This window comes from Callospermophilus lateralis, chromosome 3 (genome assembly GCF_048772815.1).
Source record: "Callospermophilus lateralis isolate mCalLat2 chromosome 3, mCalLat2.hap1, whole genome shotgun sequence".
Classification (NCBI taxonomy): Eukaryota; Metazoa; Chordata; class Mammalia; order Rodentia; family Sciuridae; genus Callospermophilus; species Callospermophilus lateralis.
Genome location: NC_135307.1, coordinates 104,118,611 through 104,134,646, shown reverse-complemented (window position 1 = coordinate 104,134,646; position 16,036 = coordinate 104,118,611). Strand labels below are relative to the sequence as shown.

The following is a 16,036-nucleotide window of genomic DNA, read 5'->3' as shown; positions in this document are numbered from 1 at the left end:
CACCACATATAAATAAAATAAAGGTATTGTTCCAACTACAGCTAAAAAATAAATTTAAAAAAAAGAGCATTACTGATGTCCTTCAGACTAGATTCTCTTTTTTACTCTAAATATGAGAAAATCAGCATCCTTCTGGTATCATTCAGGAGTAGCTTACTTGTGTTTCCTCAGCTCTGCTCTTGTAAAAGAGACCTAAAGAGATTATCTTTGCTAAAAGTAGTTAAAACAAGTCAGCCTGCAGAGGCCCAGTGGGTAACTCAAAGCAGGATAAAGCCTGGCATCTCTGCTTTCATTTTCTATTTGTCTCCTTTATTACCTTAAGAGCAATGTTAATCATTTAATGAAACTTCATCTAAAAACTAGTAATACAAGACTTAGCAGCCCTAAATTGACCTACATGTTTTATCCCCCTTTAAGACAGATATTTTCAGGGACTTTCAACTGTCAGTTTTTACAACATTCCTGACTTCTTTCAGAGCTCAGACTAGCAACTAAAAATCTTCTGTCTTTGTCCTACACCTTCTAGGAAATCAACCCATGATGAGATTGTTCCCTAAGCAGGAATTTTCCCTTTCCAGGATCACAGGTCTGAATAGCAAAAAGAAATTGCCCCTCAAGCAATAAGAACTTCTCCTAAGCCACCTCTCAGAAACAGAACCGAGAGAATGGTCTGCTAGACCACAGTTTGACCAAGGCTGCTTAATTTTGTATAGCTCTTGGCCCCCCCACCCCAATTCCCCCTGTATTTAAAACTAAAACTCCTGTTAGCATCCTAAGACAGGACTGAGATGCTGGATCTCACTTTGCCTTTCCAATATAGCCATATTGGTTAGTTTCCTTTTCTGCTTTTCACCATTAACTTTTCTGTTTAGACCAGTATAAAGCCAAAAGGGTGCACAAGATCAGGAACCATGGAACAAGAATGAGGCACCAAAAGGTGGTTAATTGGGGGCCTCCTGGGCGAGGTTCACCAGTCAATGAAAGTGTGAGGGCCCGGAAGTAAGGGGCAGGAAAGGCAAGAACAATACTAATGAAGGAAGCTGGAGGTAGGAGGGCCCAGACCATCTAAATTGCAGCTATCGACAGTAGGTTGGCTGAGCTGAGTTTAGGGGTATTCTGTGGGTCGGTCACAGGTTGGTCAGGGCTGATGTGAGTTGACAGGCCAGTGGCTTCAGCTGGCAGGACCCCATGGTGGTTGGGATCCTTTGTCATGTCAGCTTCTGATTGGCCATTCGGGTGTCAATCAGGTGGAAATTCCCCGCCCACAGCTCTTTGAAACAGGTGGGGGAAGGGAAGCCTGCTGACCCAATAACCAGTTATGGTTTATCAGACCGATAGAGTCAAGTAGTAACACTCCCAGCTCTGCTGCTGGCATCCCTCCTTCTCCATTGGCCATTGTCTTCCACTCCGCTTCCTGTGAGAAGTTGGCCCTTACTCTCCTGGGTGTTAGGGGGAAGGTTGATCTTGTTGTCCTCCAAGAAAATATCCCATAACATTGTCTACATGTGTCAGACTTTATTGAAGGGGTTAGGGGAATCTCAAGGGAATTTAATATAGAGAGGATAGAACTAAGACTGTGTGAAGAAATTCAGCCCCTCACAAATGCCCCCTGGTAACTTGCCTGATTCTCCCAACCACCTTATATTCCCTCTGCCCTGTCTCCAAAATACCCAGGCCCCTACCCATAGGGACTGATCTGGCCTCAGTATGTCTTGCCCTCTGCTTGCTGATTTTCCAGGATCAGAATCTGGAACCCCCAACTCAGTGTGTGTAAGGTGGAGAATGCAGGAGGCATGGCTGAGTGATTCCCATCGCTATCCCCAGTCCTTCACTGTGGACTCCACAGCTAGGATTTTTCAGACACTCTGATCTTAATGGTCCAACACCATTGAACCAGCATACACACAGACACACACACACACACACACACACACACACACACACAAGCACATTAATATCTCTCAAGAGAAAATACTAGTTCTCAGAGATAACGTATCATAAATCCCAAAGGAGGAAGAGAATCAGTCTCCCAGTTGTCTCATACTTCCCCTTCATGGTATAGACAACAGGAGCTTAGTTTTTTATTTTGTTTCATGCTTTCAAAAAAGAGCATAGTTCAAATAAGATAATGTCCTAGCTCTTGCAAATACAGAGTCAAAATTTTTAGCCTCAAGAATGTGATTACAATTTTAACCCAGTATCTTTATTCACTATATTTTTCCCTGGGTGAGTTTTGGAGAAGGGGTTTAAAAAGACCATTTTATTATTAATGTTATTGCACTTTTAATTTAAAAGTGTATATACTATTTGTTAGTCAATATACCAGTACTTTTTAAAAATGCCTGAGATAAGCAACTTTTTAAAAGGAAAGGTTTATTTTGGCTCACAGTTTTGGAGGTTTCAGTCATTGCTTTGAGCCTGTGGCAGCACATCATGACAGATGCAGAAGCAGGTGGCAGGGGAGGCCCGTTCTCATCAATGCCAGATGTGAAAGAGAGAGAGAGAGGTGTCCACAATCCCCTTTGAGGCCACACCCACAATGGCCTAAAACTTCCCACAAGGCCCCACCTCTTAAAGTTTTACCACCTCCCAAAAGCACCAAGCTTAGGACCAAGCCTAGGCCAAAAAATGGACCTTTAGGGAACATTCCAATTCTAAACTATAACACTGCCCTGTTAAAATGTGAACAGAGAAAAGAAAAGTTTGTAAAACTTCTATAAATACATTCTATACTGTATAGTGTACAGGATATATATTTTCTATGCAACATGTAAATTACACATATATGAATCACATGTACACATTTACATATATAGTATATATCGCATATGTAGTACTATACAATATCTACTGTATTTATGTGTGTGTGTATATGTTTGTGTGTGTGTGTGTGTGTGTATTTGTGTGTATATAATTGTATAGCTGCTTAAAAATGTAAGTCTTTGGTGAAGCTGGAGCCCAGACCAGCAGGGCCAGTGTGACATGGAGTTGCCCTACCAACAAACACATAAAAAACAAAATCCAAGCAAGTGTAGATCAGATATGCAGTCATTTAGAACAGCTGGAGTTTTTTTCCAGCAAGAAACTCCCTAACAAAAGACAGAATGCCAAACGTCAAGTCAACCAGTTAAAGTGTGATGTCCAGCACCTGCAGAATGCTCTCAGAAACTTCCAGCATGGGCACTATGCTAGGGAGCAGCAGAAAAGACAGAGGAGTCTATCTCGCACGCACCTTTACCACTAATGACTCTGACACCACCATACCAATGGACAGATCCCTGCAGTTTAACTCCTCCCTCCACACGTTCACCCTGGCATGGATGACTTCACTGGAGGTGGGCACAGGATTCTAGAGGGACCAAGGGCCAAAAACTGACCTTGAAGGACTCAGAAAGAAATCCTTGACATCACCAACATGTGGGGCTTATCTAACACAGTGACTCCACAGCTCCTTGAGAAGAGGGCTTTCCAAGACAAGTACTACATGATGTGTTGGATGCTGCTCACCTGGGTGGTCATGTTCCTCATGGTGTCATACTTGATACAAGCCAGCCACACCCAGTGGATGAACAGTGTTCCCACGACACCAAAGTGTGCATGTGTTTGTGTGTGTGTGTGTGTGTGAGTGTGTGTGTGTATGTGTGTGTGTGCAGTGAAACGGAAGGAACTAGAGGCCTCCTTTTGAAACACATGCCTGCCTTAACTGTGAAGACCACTTGGGAGTCATTGTGATAAAACGTGCTCTGCTTTCTGTGACACCTTTGAGGGGAAACTAGTACCATGAGGCATAGTACTTAGGAAAAGAAAGAAGTCCTGGTTCTCTTACCCTCCCTCTCTCTGGGGGAGGGAAGGGATGGCTTTGGTGGCTTTGTCCACATGGCTGGTACACTCCTGGAGAAGGCTTCTGCAGTGAGCCTCGCACACAGAGCTGTCCACACTGTTCACACCTTGTCATCAGTGGCCTTTGCAGCTCCTGATGGATAGGCTGGGGCAAAAACAGAAGGAGAGGGAAGAGGTTTTTCCTGTCTCCATTGTACCAATTCAGGTCAATTCATATGCTCTTACTCCTGCCCTCCCCCCAAACAAATTACAAGTAGATGACCAATTGCTCATATTCCTCATCTTTTCCTGGAAGCAGCTACCTAGGAGACCAGAGATGCTAAAGCTATTGCTGATAAGGGTAAGCTTAAGGTAGGTAAGCTTAAGCTTAAGGGTAAGGGTTGCTGAGCGTTTGTCTTTACTGAAGTTAGGCCAGTATTTTGGGGGGGAGTGTTCAATCTGGAGACTAGAGACCCAAATCAGCATTTTTTTCAAGGTGTTCATAGAATGATTAGCTCTTTAAAATTCAGAGACACAGCTGGGCGCCTATGCCCAGGTTTGGGTGGACCTTTGCCCTTAAGAAGGTAGCAATGAGCAAAGGTTAATGATTTGTTAGTTACAGTTTCATGTCTGGTTCTGACGTCTCTTAATTCTTTGGCTGCTTCACTTCATTGGAATCTGTTGGCAACCACGTAATCAGGGTAGTCACCCTGGAAATGTTCCTGATATATAAATCCTTGTGAGACTTCAGGAACCAGAAACTATCTCCTCTTCCCAGTCCTGGATGAAGACTGTACCAACACCTAGAGTGCTGTGGAATTTATTATAAAGCTAGTCTGTCTTGAAGTCCATCTAATGGGATTATTTGCTGAAAGTACCAGAAAGACGTGGTTAGCAAAATTGTTCATCTGTTGCAGGCCGTGCCTGCCCTACCAACCCTAGGTTTCGTAGCTTCATGGCAAGACAACATAGCACTCAGAATTCCCCAGAAAAACTAGAAACCTGGTAAATATTAACCCCACCTTTGCTTGTCCCACTTATCTTCCAATCTTTGTTCCTTGTGGCTTGAATTATCTTCTGTCTTATTTCCTCTTTACTGTATGTGTTCTGTTCCCCTCCCTTACCCGTTTTAGTAGCATTCTGGCCTCTTCAGGCACAGCTGTGGCACAACTTCCCTGTTGGAGAATTGTCTTAGTTGTCACAGACTCTTTTTTTTTTTTTTAGCTCTGGGCATTGAACCCAGGAGTGCTTAACTGCTGAGCCACATCCTCAATCCCGCCCTTCCCCCTTTTTTTGAGACAGGGTCTCACTAAGTTGCTGAGGCTGGCCTTGAACTCATGATCCTCCTGCTTCAGCCTCCTGAGTGACAGGGATCACAGGTACACACCACCATGCCTGGCTTTAACATGAATTTTGTGGGTACTAATTTCATACTTTTGGTCAGATGAGATATCTGTTGCTCCTACTCCTATGGGCTAAACAGGGTCCCTAGATTTCCAGAAAGGAGTAATCTGTGACCCCAAGTACAAAGTCTTCAGACTTTGACTTTCCTTTGGGGAGGCACAGTCTGAAATCTTTACCATACTCAGCATAGAGCTTTTGGCAGGCCATAAAATGGATTATTAGGCTTCACAGATCTGGCCATCCTGTCTCCTGGACAACACAGTTTGGAGGAAGCAGCTGAGCCATTTGTAATTCAAATATCAATGTGGAGTAGACTCCTAAAACGGTTGATTGCACTGATTCCTGAAAGAATAATGTGGGAACCCTAATTTCTAGGAAACCAAACTTCTCTGACAATAGCAGGAGGCTTGTGCTCAGTAAATCTCCTCAGATAAGATTTCCATGAATAGTGCTACATGACGCCTTGGTTTGCAGTTTCAGTGTGAGCGAGCAGTGTGCTCACTCTGGAATGCTAACCCATCTGTGCTTATCTAAAGGGTAGGTTCTAATGATCAGTGTGGAGTCTGATGGCATCAGCCCATTTGATAAATTGCTTCTTTTAACTATATATATACACTCTGTTGGTTTTGTTCCTCTGGAGAACCCCAATATGGGGGTTTACAAGCACTTGCCTACTCCCCATCCATACCCCCTCTTCCTTTTTGGTTTCCCCTACTTATTCCTGGGACTTTTCACTGCCACAGCTATGCAAAAATGGTAGCCTTTTATAGCAACAGCAAGACATGAAAATAACCTACATATATATGTGTATCAGAGGAAGAGCTTAATAAAGCAGGCTACATCATTATTAAATAGTTAAACAACTTAGAATAAGCATCGTGGAAATTAATTGCATTCAAAGGGGAGAACAAGTGATAGAAATTAGAAAATGAACACCAACTATAGAGAAAAAACATTCTACAAAATTGTGCACATAGTAGGATGATGAACATGTAAATTGCATAGAGCTGGGCAAGGTCTGGAAGGGATTTATGAATATTTACAAATGTGCCAGGCCCTATTCTGAAGGCTTAATCCTCATAAGAACTTTGTAAGGTCAATACTATTGTTTTCCCTGTTTTGTTGTTGAGAGTCATTGAAGGCTGCACAGTGCTTGGTGGTAGAACCAGGGTGGGACCCTTGGAATCCAGTTTAAGATTTCATGTCCTTTTGTTATCATAGTTCATCTATTAAGCTAAGGAACAACACATAATTACCTCTTTTTATTTTGTTTTTCCTAGCTAGTATCTTTATTCTTTATCATCTAAGTACTTAAAACAAACAAAAAATTAAAATCAGTATGACCATTTTTTATTGGGTTGCATATATATATATATAGATAGATAGATGGATAGATATAGATATATATCATATATATATTGTTTTACAGCCAGACCTGCTGATTAATGTATTTTTGCTAGAAAATGTTTTCTAGTGATTATGAAAGAGCAATATTTTCATGTCTAAAAAAGCTAGACATTTGTCTTTGAGAAAACTTACTCAGCATGTGATTATTGACAAGACAATTTCAATAGATTTAGCCTGAACTATTATTCAAGTGAGAACTCACTCTTATGTGTCCGATTTCAGAAGACATTTACAGATAAAATTACTTGATGCCTGTGAATGCTTCACATAACTGGTACATGCAGATGTGGATGGGGTAGGATTGGCAATGGGCTGATAATTATAGAAGCTGTGTAATGGGCTCATGGAGGTTTTACTATTTTGTTTACTTTTATGCATGCTCAAAATCTTTCATGGTGAAATTTTCTAAAATACATTTATGTTGAAAAGTGGTAACATCCAATGTTATTGATGCAATATTAACGTGATTGCAATCTCAAAGACTATTTCTTGGGAACCTATAATTTCATGCACCATCAAAGAGACTAGTAATAGACAAAGCTGATTATTTGTATGGTTGCATTTTACAAAACCTGAAATGTAACTTATTCCAAGTGAAATTTTAATAATACAGGTTTAAACTATCAAAATATAAATTTCAAAAAGTTTAAAACCTGACACATAAGATCACGGTGAACATTGATCAAAGGTACATTTAATTCATTAATAAGGGAACCACCATCAGGATATCAAAGCTGATTTCAAAGAAGATGGAAGAGATTGATAAATATATAGTTTTTTTAAAGACTGCTAAATAAGACTGCTGGCTAATGGTATAATGGTAAATAAACTAAGATTTCAAGTTATTTTTTTAACAGATAGAAATCATTTTCATCTATTTGGTACAAAAAATTCTCCAGTTAACATTAGCTGTGTGGAGTCTGGAACCTAATCAATCATAAATAGTAGGTTAAACAAAATTATATCTCTTAGAATCAAATGACTTAGCAAGTATGTTGAACAATATTTTTTATGCCTAAAACGGTTTTTGAAGTGGCACATAGCAATTTATGGCTTGCTTTCCAAGATTTGCATGCTTTTTTCTTAGGAGACTTGCTCTCCAACAACCATGAAACACGAGGGGGTTGTTTTGTATTTCAAGTCTCAACCAAAATATTATATGTTGAATCCTATGTTTTATTAGGTACAATTGGCAAGGATCTGTCAAATGCTTCTTTGTACACTGTGTTCTAGGTTACAAGAATACGGAAAGCATTTCCCTGACCAGCCTGAAGGCCAGAACATAGACACATCCCACCTGCAGAGTTCTAGCATGCAGGCCAGTTGATGTCTTTAGCCTTGGTTTCTTCATCTATAATGTGAGGATAATTTCCATCTTTCCTTCCTTGTAGGTTTGTTCTCTTGCTCATTTAAGTCAAAATGCATTTAAGTCAAAACACTTTGAAACAACACTGGCATATTAGTAAAAATTTATGTCATTACTATCACCATTCAATATCAGTATGGCCTGGAGTCTAGTCAATCTAGACTTATCCCCACAGCAAATATCAAGATTGGACTTAGGGTTCCCTTTTTCCAAAAAGTCTTACTTCAGTTGCAGAATTTGGTGGAGAGGTTTTTATTGTTACCTTCACTTCTCATATGTAACCTGTTTCTGAGGTTGTACAAATCATAAAGTAAAAATGAAGTCATAGTAACAGAATACTTTAGAAGCCTACCTCTGACTCCAGTCCCCACGTACATGTGGAGTAGGACCCACCTCTCTCTGTCCTGTAAAGCTATCCTATCAGTTTCTCCTGGGTTCCCTGAGGTACCATATTCTCCTGACCTCAATGGCTCTTTTTACCTCTTCACTGGCTGAAGAGCTACCTAAGATAATCTTTCAGCTACTATGGTGACTGGTATCTGCCCTTGAGGACACTGATGCCCAATGCCAAGACCCTGTTGCCCACTGCTTCTAAAGCTACTTGTGCCCATTAAATCCATAGATGCCTCAGTGGTGGTGAGCTGGGATTCTGCTTCACTAACATTGCCCAGGCCTCCAGGTGACCCTGTGGTGATGTCTGCAGCTTAAAGACTCCAGTGTTCCACCAAGATAGTTCATTTTAGGAACTATGGGCAAGTGGAATAAAAACATTGCTGGCACCATTTCTTAAGGACTAGCTACTTAATTTGGAAGGTTCAGTATAAAGTGAAAACATGATGTCCCTTTTCTAAAAGTTGTAAAGAATTTCAAGATGGTGGTAGCAGAGCTTAAAACAAGCACAGGACCCTCCTGAGTATGGGGCCTGGCACAGTTACACCAGTAACCTGCCCACAAAGCTGGTTTCATTGATGCTCTGAGTCTATCTTGAATATATTTCCCAGAGAACAGAGTCCTTCCTTTACTTTTGTGTCCCATGCTGTTAGGCTGGGTGTAACACATGGCCAACCTCTTAGAGATGGCATCTCTAACCAGGAAAGTATCTCTTTTGACTTGGTTCTTGTCACTGCTGCTGCTAATGTTGCTGTTTATGTCCATCCTCATCTCTGCTGGACCCAGGTGCAATATCTCAGTGGTGCTGGACTCAGAATTCATAGCCTCTACTCCATACCCTAATCTGGGCATGGCCCTGCCCTGAACTTCTCTTCCCTTGAAATGAGTTCTTATTAGGGAAGTCTCTCAGCCTTGTGCAATTGGACTGTGACTGCCTCCAACTCCTCCAAATAGACTTCCAGGGTGCCCACACAATGATCGATGCACCTAGTAATTCTGAAAGCTTGACAATTAGAAGCTGGGGAAACCACTCTGTCAAAATTGCTGAAAGTTTTGTGTTTAAAGAAGCAGTATTCAACTTTGGTGTTAAAAGATCATCTTCTATTTTAGAATACTTCATGGCCATTTGGGAGTTGAAAAGAAAGGGCCAGATCCTGTCCTGTGGTGGGAAGGTTGAGTCTGAAGGGGTGTCTTTCCTGGGAGGGGGCTATATGAGGGGAGGGGAGATTTCTTCCTTCAGAGGCAAAGGAGAGGTGAGAAACCAGACCAAAGGAAGCAGGACAGGTAGTAGAAACAAGGCAGAGTGTGAGCCTTCAGGTGACCCTCCCGTTACCCCAAGACTTTATTAGGAAAAGAGAATGTACCTTCATGTGGGACGGGGATGGCAACCACTTGGGAAGACTGTAATAATGGCCACTAAAGCACCCTTCCCTTGTTTATCTGTAGCAAGAAGGCTCGCAAAGGTCAGCGCAGTCAGGATAGCAAGAGAAGCAGGTCCACATTATCTGAGCAGTCTCTGAAATACCCAGGGAAAACTCAGCATACTCTGTATTTGCCATATACAGGCACAGATAACTTTATTTGGGTATTAAAGGAAGAGTGATCCCTGCCAGCTGGAGAAGCTGGGGACATCGAGTGGCATGTCTTTTAGCCATTTTTGATCCAGTTTTTGCCTGTCTTTTCAGGTTGTACCAAGAACCCATCCCAAGATTTCTGGCCCTGGTGCCTTGCAATTCCCATTACATGATGTCTGCCCATCAGAGTTAGGAGAGATCGCCATAGAAATGGTGAGTGAGTGAAAGTTTCAGATGACTCTTCTTTAAATTTCCTTTTAAATTTTTCATGTGTGTTTCTAAGATGAAAAAAATCTGCCCACAGCACTTGAAAGTAACGAAAAAGGAGTAACACTGAATCTGGTAAGAGTTTGTGCAAGGGTTTAGCTTGAGAGAGCAGGATTGAGGTAGCACCAATAGCTGATCTGAGCTCAGAGTGGAAAACAACAATAAAACTGTGTTTGCCCTCCCTCTGCTTCTCTTTTAAAAAAGAAATGGCATATTTAGGAGCATTATCAATAACTAGTTATTTCTTCTAAGTCTATTAAGGAACATATAGCCAAACATTGAAAGTTCAACCCTAAAGGACTATCTAGCACTATAATCAATGCAGACACTATTCTGCAAACCAGTTATATTTTAGATACTTGATTGAGGACAAGGATGGCAGTGGGAAGGGTGGAGAGTAAAGTTGGGCCTTGACTCTGGATGCTTCTCCCGCCTTCTCTAAGAACTATCTGCAGTGCTTCTAGATGCCAGCCTGAACCTTGGTGAGTGCTGGCCAACCCACAGGAGGATGGACGAGGCCTACTTTTTGACAGCAGATCCATGCTGTCTTTATTCTCTGCAATGGCCAGAGGTATTGCCAATGCTGCCTGTGTGCCTTGCCTTGCCCTGTCCGCCAATGATGCCTAATTCAGGTACTGAACACCAGCTGCCAGACACATGGTTCTGGGATACCCAGACAAACAGAATGGCATGGTCCGCATTCTAGCTCACAGCCTTGGTATATAGTTAGCTGCTCTGTATATAGTTAGCTTCTCCCTGCCCGACTTCCATCAGCTAATCTATTGGACACAATATCTAAGGAAGGAGACAGGAATCTGCAACAGAGAAGCAGATCTGTGCCTATGCTTGGAAGGACTAGATGAGGCCAGTCCTGAAACCAAGTTGAGTGTGGGCTCGAGAAACTGACCAAAGAAAGAGCCATCCCCAAGCTATCTGAGTTCTAGCCCCAGATTTGACCAGCTGGCTGGCTAGTGAATGGACCTTCAGTAGCACTACTTAAACGAGTGCCAGTGTCCATCTAGGAGGAAGCCTCAGTCAGCCTCCCACAAGACAGCATGTCCACAAGGAGTGTCCAGTTAATCACAGAGAAATAGCATGGTCCCACTAAGAAGTTTTATTGGAGAAGAAAAAAGAACAAGGGAAGTATAAAGGTCAAAACTATTCCTAAAGTAGCTCTCCTCCCAGGACATACCTGCTCTATCTTCACCTTGCAGGTGAAACATGGACTGGGAATGAGAAAATGGTATTTTCCAGAACAGACAAGGAATTTTGCCCAGTTGGTAGGCAAACTAGTTTTTGTTTAGAAGAATAGAGGTTAGGAGAGGGGAGGTCTGGGAATTCTTCCCAGAGGAAGTGTCCTAAACTGAGACCTAAAGGAGTCTTTGGCCAGGTAAAGGCAGAAAGGCAATGACAAGCAAAGGAGAGAGGAAGATACCTCTGGACAGAGGGATAGCACATGGAAAGCTTTGCAGGGAAAGGAGAGAGGAGAGTTTAAATAGGACGGACAGCAGGAAACTGAAGACTTCAAGTTGTGACAAGAGCAAGGGATAAGTATAGCTTATGAAGAACCTTTTTTTATATGTTCTTTTCAGATATACATAACAGTAGATTATGTCTATAATTATAATTAGTAGTACCTAATTCGGGTACTGAGCACCAGCTGCCAGACACATGGTTCTGGGATACCCAGACAAACAGAAAGGCATGGTCCGCATTCCAGCTCATGGCCTTGGTATATAGTTAGCTGCTCTGGTTTAGTTTCTCCCTGCCCGACTTCCATCAGCTAATCTATTGGACACAATATCTACATAACAGTAGAGTGTATTTATCGTACATACATATATAGAATATAACTTCCCATTCTTGCAGTTGTACATGTTGTGGAGTTACACTGATTATGTATTCATATATGAACATAGGAAAGTTATGTCCAACTCATTCCACTGTCTTTCCTATTCCCATCCCCTCTCCCTTCCCTTCATTTTCCCTTTGTCTAATCCAATGAACTTCTATTCTTCCCTCCCCTACCCTTATATGTTATCATCCACATAGCAGAGTGAATGTTCAGTCTTTGGTTTGGGGGGATTGGCTTATTTCACTTAGCATGATAGTCTCAAGTTCCATCCATTTACCAGCAAAATGAAGAACCTTAATAAGCCAAGGAGTTTGGAGTCGAGTATAATTAGCAGGGAAGGGCCCAATACAAGCTTTAGAACTATCTGCTGGTTTGCCAGGTGGAGAATAGATTTGGGTAAGACAAGAAGCAGAGAGACCAGGCAGAGTGTCTTGGACATCTTATGTGAAATCAAAGCACCTGTGGCAGCAATGCCCCCAGGAACCCTTGCAGAGGTGGGCACAGTCCTAAGTATCCTACATGTACTCCCCCTCAGGACAGTCTACAGGAAGGTACCATCACAGTTTACATTTGAAGCAGACAGGAACTGAACAATTTGCCAAAGGCCACAGCTTTGTGGCCAGGACAGATCCATATCTGTGCTCTTAACCATTATATGTCCTCTCCCAAAGGGCGTGAACCACAGATTCTGGAGACAGTTTGGAAGCAAAATAAATAGGACTTTGTGACTGGATATGAGAGAGGGAAGAGTAAAAAATGCCTGCTGAATGTTTCGCTTGGTACATTGAATGGGTGGCCTTGCCTTTCACAGAGCAAAGCTGCATGGAGGATGGTGAGCAGTTTTGGACATGCTGATATTGGATGACTGTGGGAAATCCAAGTGGAGATGTTCAGCCAAGCACTGAACAAATCATTTTGGAGTCCAGGAGACAGACCTGGAAAAGGTTGTAGAAGTAAGAACCAATTGATGAGAATACCCAGGGAGAGGGTAAGTACAAAGAAAGCAGCATTAGATGGACCCTAAAGCAAAACAACACTTGAGGAAAAACAAGAGAAAGAAGACTCCAAAAAGATCACTAGAAGTTTGTGAAGACTATGATGTCATGGAAGCCCAGAGAAGGCATTTCAAGAAGGAGGGGTAGTTGGAGAGTAGCCATTGCTGCTGAAAGGCCAGAGGAAAAGCCTAAATTTAAGAGTTGTGGTGTGGGTCAGTGTTAGAACATTTACCTAACATGTATGAAGCTCTGGATATGATTCCCTGCATCACAAAAAAATAAAATAAAGCTAAATTTGATCACTCAAGGATTACAACTTCTTTATCTATTCTGTTTCTAGGTCCTGAAACAATAATTATTTATTTACACTCCCTTATAAACAAACCATGGACTTGGCCTGGTCTGAATTTTATTCAGACTAAGTGTTGCACTTCATAGCCTTAAACAACTACTTCATATATTTCAATAGGTTTCATGGTCTCCTGTTGATCAACAGGGAAGAAGAATAAGACAGAGAGGGCATCTCCGGTCAAATGATGAATTATAGAAACACCCACTTGGTTACCACCTGCAGTGTGGCAGGTATTCTTCCTCATTCCTGTCACAGATAAAAAGGCACACTGTGTCATCCTGAATCACTAGGCTGGTGATCTGAGCACCAGGCCTTGGACATGCCAGCTGCCCTCCTCTCCTGCTGCCTCCCACACCACACCCTTCCTTCAAGTCCAGTGTGAGAAACTTCCAGGACAATCTCCCCAGTCAAAAATTCTTTTTTATTTTATCAACTGCTGTGGAATGATTTATTAGACCTTTAACATCTTAATCTGTAAAGCGGGAAGAAGATTTAGTCATTTGGTTATAGGGATCTCTAAAATAATGCTTAGAAGGTTTAGATAAAGCCATTGAGTCAATAAGAAGTCATTCCTCCTTACCTAAATGGTGGTTCTGGAGTGACTAAACCCAATAACGAACGAAGCCCCTTGAGGATTTCAGAGTCCTGGTCACAAGGGGACACTGCAGGGCATACTCTATTTGCTCAGTACAGGCACAGGTGCAGAGACCAGGGACTGGGCTCAGATCCTAATCTTGCAACTGCTAAGTAGTAGGACTTCATTGGATGAGTTACTGAACTTCTCTGTGCCTTGGTTTCCTCAACAAGAATGGGTTTCCACCTCCCAGAGTTATAAAATCAAAATCAATGTTTAGAGCTGTATAACCAATACCTGGATAAAAGCAAAGCCCTATAAATGTTTATTACTATTAATTAGTAATAGCTAATAAACAGAATCTGCTATTCTAGCTAACTAAACCTACTGCATATTTTATATGTGCTAGATATTACTGCTAAGTGCTTTTCTCATTTAGTTCCATAGCAATCCTGTGAAGTTTTTGCTGTTTTTATTTTTATTCCCATTTTACAGATGTGACAACAGTCATATTTTAGTGTATATGCAATGTACACATAATAAATAAATTCTATTTAGATTATTAAACAATTTAAAAAGTTAATTCTACTTAAATTCCTTTAGTAATAACTGAGACTTGCAGGGTGCTTCATACACATGCTGTGCTTGACCTGAACTATAGGCCTTACCATCCCCATTTCTGTTATATCTCCAATGACACTCTTCCTCATTCTGCTCTTCACTTATTAGTCTCCTTGCTATTTGTGTTAGTCCATTTTGTGCTATTATAACAAAATGCCTGAGACTGGGGAATTAATAAAGAAAAGAGGTTGATTTTGGCTCACTGGGAAGCTGAAAAGTCCAAGTCTGGGAGGCCACATCTGGCGAGGGTCTCATGCTGCATCATAACATGGAGTGTTGCGAGTGGTGCATGGAGAAGAGATGAGGAATCTCCACTTTAGGGGGGAGAGGGGAGCTGGTTGATTGCGTTGCGCTGTGGGTAGTTAGCATCTGGGTGACCTGCGTGGGAGCAGAGCAAAGTCTTGGCGATCTGCAGATGTGTTGATAGGTGATTCTGCTAAGGCAGTCCTCAAGTCTTGTGTGGGGTAGAACTTCGGACACTGGGTCCTGCTCCAATGACAGGTGTTGGACTCTAATGCCAAGGCCTGGAGTTCCTCGGGGTCACAGAACTGGTGATTTCTGTGGAGAGCAGCTGTGTAGGGGTCCTCTAACACTCTCAGAGATGGAGTAATCCAACTAGGTGAGATCTGGGGGGCGGCGGCCCAGGGCACAGGCTGGCTCACTCCCTTCCCACCGCCATGTTTTTCCTAGGTATCTCCACTTTACAACAACATACTGTCCAGATAATTTATCCAATGTTGAGAGACATAACCCATTCCCATGAGAACAGACATTAATCCCTTCTGAGAATGGGATTAATTCATTACCTCATTACCTCTCACTAGACCCCACCTCTTAAAAGACTCCACCACCTTTCCAAACCATTCCATTGGGGACAAAGCTTCCAGTACAGGAACCTATGGAGGACAAACCACTTTCAAACCATAGCACTGTGCTTCAAACACACTGCATCTCCTGCCTTCAGAGCTTTTTGCATGCAGGATGCTCTTGCCCCCACCCACACCCTCAAGTTTGATCCTTATTGCGCCTCAAATTTCCCCTCCTCAGTTAGGCTTTTCTGAACATAAGGGCAAGAACTCTGTTTTGCCTCTGTTGTGTCTCCAGTACTCAGAGCTGTATTATGCCAGTAATAAGAACTCAAATAAAAATCTGTTGAATCATAGAATTAACACATTACACCTTATTTAACTTGATCTTCACAATAAAAAGACCTGACCATTCAGAATGTTTTCATTTTTCAGATTGGATGCAATATACCCCTTGCTGTATTTTCTTATATTCCCCCCAGCTCAGCACATCTACCTCCCTGAAGCATTTAAATGTTCATCCTGGAGCTGAGGATATAGTTGAGTACCAAACAGAGTTCATGATCCTGGGTTCAATCCCTAGCAACAAAAATGAGAAATAAATAA

At 42.0% G+C, this 16,036-nt stretch overlaps 1 pseudogene; it reads left to right on the top strand.

Moving 5' to 3' along the window:
• Positions 1–2,433: 2,433 nt before the first annotated feature.
• On the top strand, positions 2,434–7,957 carry LOC143394766 (Golgi SNAP receptor complex member 2 pseudogene; annotated as a pseudogene).
• The last annotated feature ends 8,079 nt before the right edge of the window (positions 7,958–16,036 follow it).